Below are 10587 nucleotides of genomic sequence, written 5' to 3' on the forward strand. Positions count from 1 at the left end.
ACGGTTCTTGGAGTTCTTTATAAAATTCGGCAGGGATTCCATCCAGACCTGGAATCTTGTTATTTTTTTTTGCTTTTGAATTGCCCTTTGTAGCTCCCGTTTCGTTATCTTCTCATTTAATACTTTCTTTTTTGGAGATATCTTTGGATATCTCTCTCTTCAATTTTTTCTTGGCTATATAAGCTTTGGAAATAGTTTAGTGCTATACTTTTTTTTTTCCTTTCTGGAAGTGTATCATCACATTCTCATCCTCTAATTGTTCTATTTATCTCTTTCCCTTTTCTTTTTTTAATTTATGTGCCAATCATCTTCCAGGATTGTTGGCATTTTTAAAATAATTTTGTTTAACTGCTCTAATTTTTTGTGCTACTTCTTTTGATTTATTTATTTATTTATTTATTTATTTATTTATTTATTTATTTATTTATTTATTTATTTTTAATTTACATTTATATCCCGCCCTTCTCCAAAGACGCAGGGTGGCTTACAGTGTGTAAGGCAATAGTCTCATCCTATTTGTATATTTACAAAGTCAACTTATTGCCCCCACAACAATCTGGGTCCTCATTTTACCTACCTTATAAAGGATGGAAGGCTGAGTCAACCTCGGGCCGGGCTTGAACCTGCAGTAATTGCAGGCTGCTGTGTTCTAATAAATTTATTTATTTATTTATTTATTTATTTATTTATTTATTTATTTATTTATTTATTTATTTATTCTATTTGTATACCACCCTTCTCCCGAGGACTCAGGGCGGTTCACAGCCAATAAAAAATACATATAATACAAGTTAAGAACAATATAAAAAACTGATTCAATATATGGCCTAAAAACTAAAATAAGAATAAAAACCCCATTTAAAAACTGCATTTAAGCTAGCCCTGCGCGATGGAACAGAAGAGTCTTCAGCTCGCGGCGAAAGGTTATTAGTTGTCATTTGTGTTTAATTAATTCCTTTTCTATTTTGGTTTGTTGATTTTGGGGTTCTTTCTGTAACTTAGATTCTAGTTTTGCCAATTTTCTTTGGAGTTCCATAATACGTTTCTTTTTAATTCTGTTTTTCCTTATTGTATCTGCCATCGATAGACCTCTTATATAGGCTTTCGTTGTATCCCATAAATTTTAGATGATGGTTTGCTCATTCCAATTTTCTTTTAGAAAAGGGCCTAGTTCTTTTTCTCTATGTTGAATATAATTCTTTTCTTTCACTATCCTTTAGTTCATGGTCCATCTTCCTTTTCTCCTAACTTCTTTTTTCCATCTCATTTAATGGACATTTTTAATCTCTAATGGCTCCCAAGGGCAAATTCCCAGCAATAATGAGATCACCAGGCCTATAGTAGCTTTCCTCTAACTTGATATAATCCCTGAGCACACAAATGGTTTGCAGCATCAGTAGTGGGATTCAAGTAATTTAACAACCAGTTCTCTGCCCTAATGACCAGTTTGCCAAATTGCTCAGAAATTTAACAACCGGTTCTCCTGAAGGGGTGCGAACTGGCTGAATCCCACCACTGCACTGCATACAAGAGGGAGTTTTTGGCTGGGCCATAGTTGGACAGCTAGCATTAGTGCTAATGGGGTTAGGTGGCACAGGAGATTCATTTTACCCTTGAGCAGTCATTCCAATGCTTGGATGGAATAACCAGTTTTAAAACCACTTGGAAAGGCAATGAAATTAAAAACTGATAAATCTCATGGCAGTTTTTATTGTTAAGGGTGCAACCAGGATAAATTCTGTCCAGAAATTTGGCATGCATTCCTGTGGGATGAGAAGTATAAAGCTCATAAATATTTTCAAACATGAAAGCTAAACCCTGCTTTACATTCCAAGATAGTCTCCCCAAACACAGAATGGAAGTCCAAGTTTGGAATTGGGGGAGAGGTTACCAACCAGCTGGCACAAAGAAGGGCTTGGACCAGAGGACGGGCTATGACAATGGAGTTGGTCAGTGGACAAGAAGTATAAAACTCATAAATATTTTCAAGCACACTGGATCAGGAATGCACTGCTACAGATTTGGAAAAAGATAAAACAGAAACATTATACAAGAATCCCAATTTGGTTATCGCTAACAGAAGCATTGATATATTCAAATTTACTGGAGAAAAGTAAGATAATTAGATATAAGAAATTGATAAATGATCAGGGAGAATTGAAAAAGAAACAGGAATTAGAACAAGATATGGGTAGGGTGATAGATTGGTGGACATTCACACGAATTCAATCTAAAGTGGTAAGAGATAAAAAATGGTATGAGGTACGAAAAGAACTGCAAGAATTGGATAAAATCATTCATGGAAGAGAAATAAAATTAATTAGCAATATATACAAATATCTACTTAGATATAAAATGGAAGAAGTAGTAGTTAAGGGTACCATGATTAGATGGGCAAATTTTTTTGGCTACAATGTAGAACTGGAGAAATGGGAAAAATTATATTAAATATTTGTCAATATTAAATAATTATTATTAAATAATGTCAATATTAAATTGACATTATCAATGGCTTACAAGGAAAACCAGCTAAAAATGTTTTACAGATGGCATTTTACACCAGTACAGCTAGCTAAAATGTTTCCTAATAATTCACCAAACTGCTGGAAATGTAAAAAAACTCCTGGAACATACTATCACCTATGGTGGACATGTCCTAAGGTGAAAAAAGTTTGGTCCAGAATCAGAAACTGGACAGAAGAGATAAGTGGACATAAGGTGGACTTGAAACCAGAGATGTTTTTACTTGGGATACTAACCAGAATTTATGGTAAAGATATTCAGTATTTGACATTACATATAATTACAGCGGCAAGGATCGCCCACACACAGCTCTGGAAAAAGGAAAAGATACCAACGGAAGAAGAAACAACCAAGAAAATTCTGACTGTGCAGAGATGAATAAATTAACGAAAGAAATAAAGGAAAAGGAAGAGACAGAATATTATCTAATATGGACCAAATGGTATAAGCAGTTGGAGAATAGAAAAACTGAATAGAAAAAAAGGATGAAAAGAGAAGACAAAAAATGTGTAAAATATTGTAAATGAAACTAGATGTAAAGGGATGATAAAGTCTTTACAAACAAGATTTCCATCAAATCAGAGCATTTGACATAACTGAGGACAGTTTGAAAACAAGGACAGGATGATAGTTGTGGACCACAGGTAAATTGCAACTATTTGCAGCACTTGATAAGGAATTATTTAATGGACAAGTTCTTCCTTCTTGTCAATTTTTTTTAAAAAAAATATCACATTGTAAACATGCCTCAAAGACAAATATAAATGAGGCCAATCCATGCATCAGTTAGAAATTCTTATTCCTTATTATATTTTCTCTGCAATTCAGATCAGGCCTCAGTAGAATAATGTAGCATTTAGGGAAAAAGATACAAGCCAAGAGAGCAGCTCCAGAGGCCAAAATGGAGAAGATCTCCACAGCCACCATGAATTTCCCTTTGGTGCTCAGGTAGGCAGGAAGGAAGGTGATCCAAACACTGCAAAAGACCAGCATGCTAAAAGTAATGAACTTGGCTTCATTAAAGCTATCAGGCAATTTCCTTGCTAGAAATGCGACTATGAAACTGACAAGGGCCAAAAGTCCCAGGTAGGCAAGGACAATGTAAAACATGAAATCTGAGCCTTCCTTGCATTCCAAGATGATCTCTCCAAACAAGGAATGGAAGTCCAAGTTAAGAAATGGGGGAGAGGTTCCCAGCCAGGTAGCACAAAGAAGGGTTTGGACCAGGGGACAGGCTAAGATAATGGAGTTGGTTAGTGGTTTTCCTAAGAGTTCCTTTGTCTTGTTCCCTGGCTTGGTGGCCATGAAGGCCAGAACCACCATGACAGTTTTTGCCAACACAGAGGAAACTGCCAGGGAAAAGAGAATGGCAAAGGCAGATTGTTGGAAGAGGCAGGTGATCTTCCCAGGTTGACCAATGAAGAAGAAGGAGCAGAGGAAGCAGAGCAGGAGGGAGACCAGGAGGATGTAGGTGAGATCGCGGTTGTTGGCCTTGACAATCGGTGTGTCACAATGCTTATGGAAAATTGCCAGGACTGCCAATGTGATCAAAGAGAGAGCAAGAGTAAGAGATGCTAAAATGTATCCCAGGGTGTCTTGATAGGAAAGGAAGTGGAGTTTCTTGGCAATGCATTGGTCCTTGTCCTTGTTGGGAAATTGGTCTTCTGGGCAGAGTTCACAGTGAGCAGCATCTAAAATCAAAAGTCTTTGTCTAAGGATTATTTGAGCAAGTACCATGTGTATTATCCCCCCCCACCCCCCGCAAAAGTGATATGTGTGTTGCCTTTCTGCTGTTGACCTACCTACAAAGGGAGTAATGAAATAATCCCCTGTGCTATTTATGAGTCATTAAAAAGGGCAAATCATCCTTCATTTAAGATGATCCTAGGGATAGATTAGCCAGAGACAAGGATTTGTTCAGTTCCAGCTATCCATTCACTGTGCACTTCCATTAGTAATGTGGCTTTCAAATCTTAGATTCCTGCCTGGTTTTTCCACCATTTTATAATGGAACACAAAGAAGACTGAAAGATCTCTTATCCAGAAATGCTGCTGTTCTAATAATGCCTCAACCTCTCTACTTTGTATCTCAAATCTGTTCATTCAGATGTTTTTTGCTCCCTCCTTCTCTATCAAAGAGGCAAAGAAAGATGAATATCTTCTTTCCCTGGCAGGTCTATTTCTTCAGAGATTGATAGTGCTGATGGAAGGAGCTTATTCTGAAGAATAAAAATTAAAGCCTGGACTGCAAACCTCATTTCCTCAGGAAGATTGGAAGGCGGTTTTTTCAATCGGAGGTTAGAGTGGAGTAGAAATGCAAATTGGACATTCATAAATTCTTCCCTAAAGCTATCCTGCCCTATTGATTTAACAAATCTCTTCCTTGATTATGGAAGATTTAGATGAGAAGTTTGGTCTACCTGTCTTGTTAGAAATGGTCCCTTCTGGACAAGTGTGACACTGGTAGCAGCAAACCTGCTCTCCCTCTGGAACTCTTCTCCTCTCTCCTGCCTGGCACCTCTTCATGCTACACCTGGCAAAGGGCTTCTTCTGAAAGAGAAAAGAAAAATATTTGAAATTACTTAAACAATCAACCTGCTTAAGAAATTTCATTCTTTTCCCCGTTCCTATTTCCCTTCCTTATTCCTACTTCTATGTTCAGATTCTCTTCTAAAGAAATACATTGCCACTGTCTATCAGAAATCAAGAACAGTTCTGAGGCAATCTGGCCAGTGGCATTCCTGACACACTCATGGATTTTGGAGATTGGAATTGGGATCTCAGCCTGCAGAGGAAGGCTTGTGGCTGAACTACAGCATTTCTAAAAGAAAGAACCATGAGGCTACAACTGAACATCAATGGTCCATGCAAATCACTATTGCTTGCTATAATTGCATCCTGTGTTTCAAGCAGACTTCCCAAGCCTAACCCTTATGACCTGACCTTTATATGATATAAATCAAACCTCAAAGGTGTTACACGCAAATCAGATTTTCAAGTTAGGAAGATATTCTGCATCTCAGGAAGAAAATGAATCTTTTCTCGAACTTACAAAATTTCCTTGCAGCTTACCTTTGTGGCCCAGATGATCTCATCAGAGTTAATGGTGAAATCCTGGCCTGGGGGAGCCTCAGGATTTACTTGCCCAACTTTCATGGGAACAAAAGATTGATTGGGGAGGAAAATCCAGTTGAGAAGATCATAACGAGCAGATCCCAGTCCATCTTCTGAGAAGGAGACTTCCTCTCCAGCACTGTTGTTGAACTGGACATTCCTCAAATAGGGAAGAATCTGAAAGAAAGGAGACCTTCAGAGATCAGAGTATGTGGGCTAGAGCTACAAATGAGACATCATGGCTTCTAACATCACATAATTGCCATCTTGAGAAGATGAATTTATATTTGAGAGGCTAGTTCCATCTCTTGGTGGTGATCTGAGGAATCTGGTGTAACACCAAATATTTAACTCTGAAACTAAATGTTTTCTCTTTATCACTGGGCATAGTTTCCCACTCCAATTTCACCAATACAGAAGAATTTTAGTTCCACAATATAAATTTAATTTTAGGATTTTCCTCTTGTGATACTTGGCTACATGCACTTTCAAATAGTTCCTTTGGCCCAAGGTCTTGTTAACTGATAAATGAATGTTTGAAATGAATAGATCATTTCTATCAGAACTATGGAAAATTCCACTGATTTTCTCTGGCTCATTGTCAAAGGCAGCAGAATGCAGGATCCAGGTTTGATCTACTGGGCCATGTGGAAGGAGGCATATGACCTGGTTTATTTAGAGAGGTCCAACATTTTAGCCTTTGATGCAGGAAATTCTGATGAATTTCAGACCAGGAACCCATTAGGACCACTTTGAATCTTGCTCTGTGCTGTGGTTGTCATAGAAACAGAATAATAGTATTGGAAGGGACATTGGAGGTCTTCTAGTCCAACCCCCTGATCAAGCAACGGACCCTCTAAAGTTTTAGACAAGTGGCTATCCTGTTTCTTCTTAAATGATTCCAGCAATGGGGCATCCACAACTTCTAAAGGTAAACCGTTCCTTAAGAAATTTCTCCTTAGTTCTAGGTTGCTTCTCTCCTTGGTAAGGAAGGAGAATTGAAAGAAGTTAAAGAGATGACAGGGAAAAATGAACAATGATTGTAGCAAATGGAAGAAAAATCAGATGTAATGGAGAAAAAAGTTGAAGAGATGGACTATAGACTTACAACCACTGATAAAAATCAGGAAAAAACAATTATAACTCTGGAAATGAATAAAGCTGATTATTATTTAAGATTCCAAAATATTGAGGAAGAAAAGGGAGAAAACTTAGCAGAGAAGATTGCAGAGATATTAGCAGAAGTAATGGAAGAAAGCAAGGAAATAATCTTAAATGGAATTGATGAGATATATAGAGTGCATACAAGATATGCAACAATTTACCTAGAGAAATTCATGTCAGATTCACTAAGAAAACTTTGAGAACAGAGATATTGCAGATGATGAGAAACCTAACGATAAAGCACAAAAGGAGAGAAGTAGTGGTACTGAAAAAAATTCCAAGAATAGTGAGAGACCTGAGAAAAGAATATTAATTTCTCATAAAACATTTGATAAATTTTATAGGGATAAATTTTATATGGCTGATCCCAGAAGAAATATTGATGAACTGGCAAAAGCAAAGATATAGATTAGATTCAATAGAAAAAGCAGAGCTATTTTATGAACAACACGTAGGTCTTGAAGAACAAAAAAGATTGAGAGATGAAAAAGGAGATGGACAACAGGAGGAAAAGAAGGAGCAGCCAAGGGAGATGACTAAAGAACAAGAAGAGAGAGCGATAAGAGAGGGAGTAAGAGCAAAAGAAGTTAAAGAACAAAGAGAGATAAGAACGACTAGATCAACAAAACAAGTAAATAAATAAGAAATGGAGGAAGAAATTAAAGTAATATCTCTGAATATAAATGGATTAAATTTGGCAATAAAAAGAAGGAAGCTATTTAATAAATTAGAGAAGCTAAAACTAAAAATTATATGCCAACAAGAAGTTCATATTAGAAAACAACATGAAAAACTTTTGGAGCGAACAAAATTGGGGATGTTGTATACAACATTGGCTTCTCAAAGTAAAAGAGGAATGGTATTTTATATCAAACAGACAATTCAATCCAAAAAAATATTTGAAAATGAGGAGGGAAGAGTGTTAATGGTAGAAATTGTAATGAACTATAAAAAAACATTACTTGTGGGAATATATGCTCCAAATGAAAATGAAGAAGAATTTTATGCAAAATTACACAGAAAAATACTAGAATCAGGGGTGAAATCTAAATTTTTTCCCTACCGGTTCTGTGGGCATGGCTTAATTGGTGGGCGTGGCTTGGTCAGATGACTGGGTGGGTGTGGCCAATAACAATAAATAATAAAAATAATAAACAAAGTATAAAAAACAATAAAAAGTACCAAAAACCAACTTTCACACTTTACATACACACAACCCAACACAACTGACTCTCACACAATGTAAAAGCAGCTGCACTTCACATGTCACACAGCTACAAAAAGCTCAAAAACCAACTTTCACACTTTACACACACACACACAACACAACACAACTGACACACACGCACACACAAAATACCACATACAGCTTTCTGAGATTTTCTGTGTTTGTGTAGTTAGAGTGAAACACTACAGAAATACACCAAATCTCAGAAAGCTGCACAAATATTTTATTTTATTATTTTATTTTATTTATATTTTTAGATCGGGGTCTCCAATCTTAGTAACTTTAAGGTTTGTGGACTTCAATTCCCAGAGTTCCTCAGCCAGCAAAGCCAGCCAGCATTAGTTGCTCAGTGATAAAATAGATTAGCTAAGCAACTGATTCTGTCTGGTACTGAAAGTGAAACTGGGGCTTTCCGGCTGCGAGAAAAGCCATGAGGTCGATCAGTAATCCAGTAAGTGCCTTGGAATCTCTTAAAAGGAGGTTTTCTACATGTTTTCTACAGAAAACATGTTTTTTAAGGTTCTGCTGATGAGGAACTCAGGTGAGATCGCCAGAGGAGCCTTTAAATTTTTTTTTTAAAGTTTAAAGGCTCTGCCAATCTCAGCTGAGGGGTGGGATCCTCAAAGGCTTTTTTTTTACTTTTAAAGGCACATTTCAGCTGAAGAAAAACCTGCTTTTAAAAGTGAAAAAAACAACCCTCTGCTTATGGTGCAGCTCAGCAGAGATGGGGGGTGCTGGTGGGGCTAGGGATTTTTGCTACCGGTCCTCCAAGCCAGCAGCCACCATCGCTACTGGATCGTGTGAGCGGGTCCAAACCGGGAGCATTTCACCCCTGACTAGAATATGAATAGGAAGATAGTTGCATAATAAGAGACTTTAACGCAATAGTTGATAACAAACTAGATTATAAATCTACAAAAATGAATAAAAAACCAAGGAAGACACTTCCAAAAACAATGGTAGATGAATTACACAATTTACACAATGGTAGATGAATTAAGTCTACAAGATGCTTGGAGAAAGAGAAACCTAAAGGAAAAGCAGTATACATTTCATTCAAATCGGCACATGTCATGATCAAGAATAGATATAATGTGGATGTCTACAGATTTAATATCTAAGATAGATAAGATTTTTTTTTTTTATTATAAACATATAAACATATGGGCACACCACAATCTGATAACGATGGTATGGAAAGGCCAAAGAAAAAGAACGAGATGGACATTAATTTTTTTTTTGTTTACATTTATATCCCGCCCTTCTCCGAAGACTCAGGGTGGCTTACAGTGTGTAAGGCAATAGTCTCATTCTATTTGTATATTTACAAAGTCAACTTATTGCCCCCACAACAATCTGGGTCTTCATTTTACCTACCTTATAAAGGATGGAAGGCTGAGTCAACCTTGGGCCTGGTGGGACTAGAACCTGCAGTAATTGCAGGCAGCTGTGTTTTAATAACAGGCTATCTTACAGCCTGAGTCACACTGCGGCCCTAATCAAAGCTTATTAAATGATAAAGACTTTATACAATATATGGAAAAAGAATTGACATTTTTCTTCAAAGAGAATAGAAATGAAGATACATCATTGCAAGAAAATTGGAGGAGGAATATAAGAAATTAGAGAAAGATTTGCAAAAAACCCCACAAGATAAAAAAAATTAACCTAATGGACTTGAAAAAACATAAATTGAACTTAATTGAGAATGAAGGAAAATAAAATCAACAAGGCAATTTTTTTTGAAAATGCAAATAAACCAGAAAGATGGCTGGCATATAAAATGAAAAAAGAAAAGAAAAGAAAGAAAATTGATAACTTAACTACTAGATCAAGATGGAAAGATATATTATCGAAATGAGGAAAAGAAATGAGGAAAAGAAAAATAATAATTGAGGAATATTATAAGAAATTATATCAACAAGAGCAGATATCAGAAGGGAAAATAGAAAATAGAACAATATCTGGAAAAAGCAATGATTCCTAAAATACCAGATGAATTTTAAAAAGCACTAGAAGAAAGAATATCAATGATTGAATTGATGGAGGGGATTAAAAGACAGAAGAATGGAAAAAAAACCCGGGACCAGATGGATTACCAGTAGAACTATATAAAGAATTGCAAGATGTACAAAGATGATTGAAGATGTATAATTAATGTAAGATCGGAGCTGCCTGGCTACCACTTCAGAATGATGAGAAAGAAGGAAGTAGAAGAGAGAAGGAGGTAGGAAAGAGAAGAGGAGGAAGAGGAAAGGAAGGAAGAGGGATAGAAGAGGGAGAAGAAAGGAGTAGGGAGGAAGGAGGAGAGGATGTAGATAAGAGAGGAGGAGGATGGTTGTGGAAAGTAGAAGAAGGTAGAGAAGGAGAGTAAAAGGAAGGGGGTGGTGACCGGGCAGATCCGATTAATTGTATATGATGGAACATTAAATATGTTATTGGATATGTTATTGGATAAGAATGTTAAAATAAAACTTTTTTAAACAAAAAAGAATTGCAAGATGTACTAAGCGATAAAATGTTACAAGTATTTAATGATTTATTAATAGAAGCCAAGG

Source organism: Ahaetulla prasina, chromosome 1, assembly GCF_028640845.1.
Source record: "Ahaetulla prasina isolate Xishuangbanna chromosome 1, ASM2864084v1, whole genome shotgun sequence".
Taxonomy (NCBI): domain Eukaryota; kingdom Metazoa; phylum Chordata; class Lepidosauria; order Squamata; family Colubridae; genus Ahaetulla; species Ahaetulla prasina.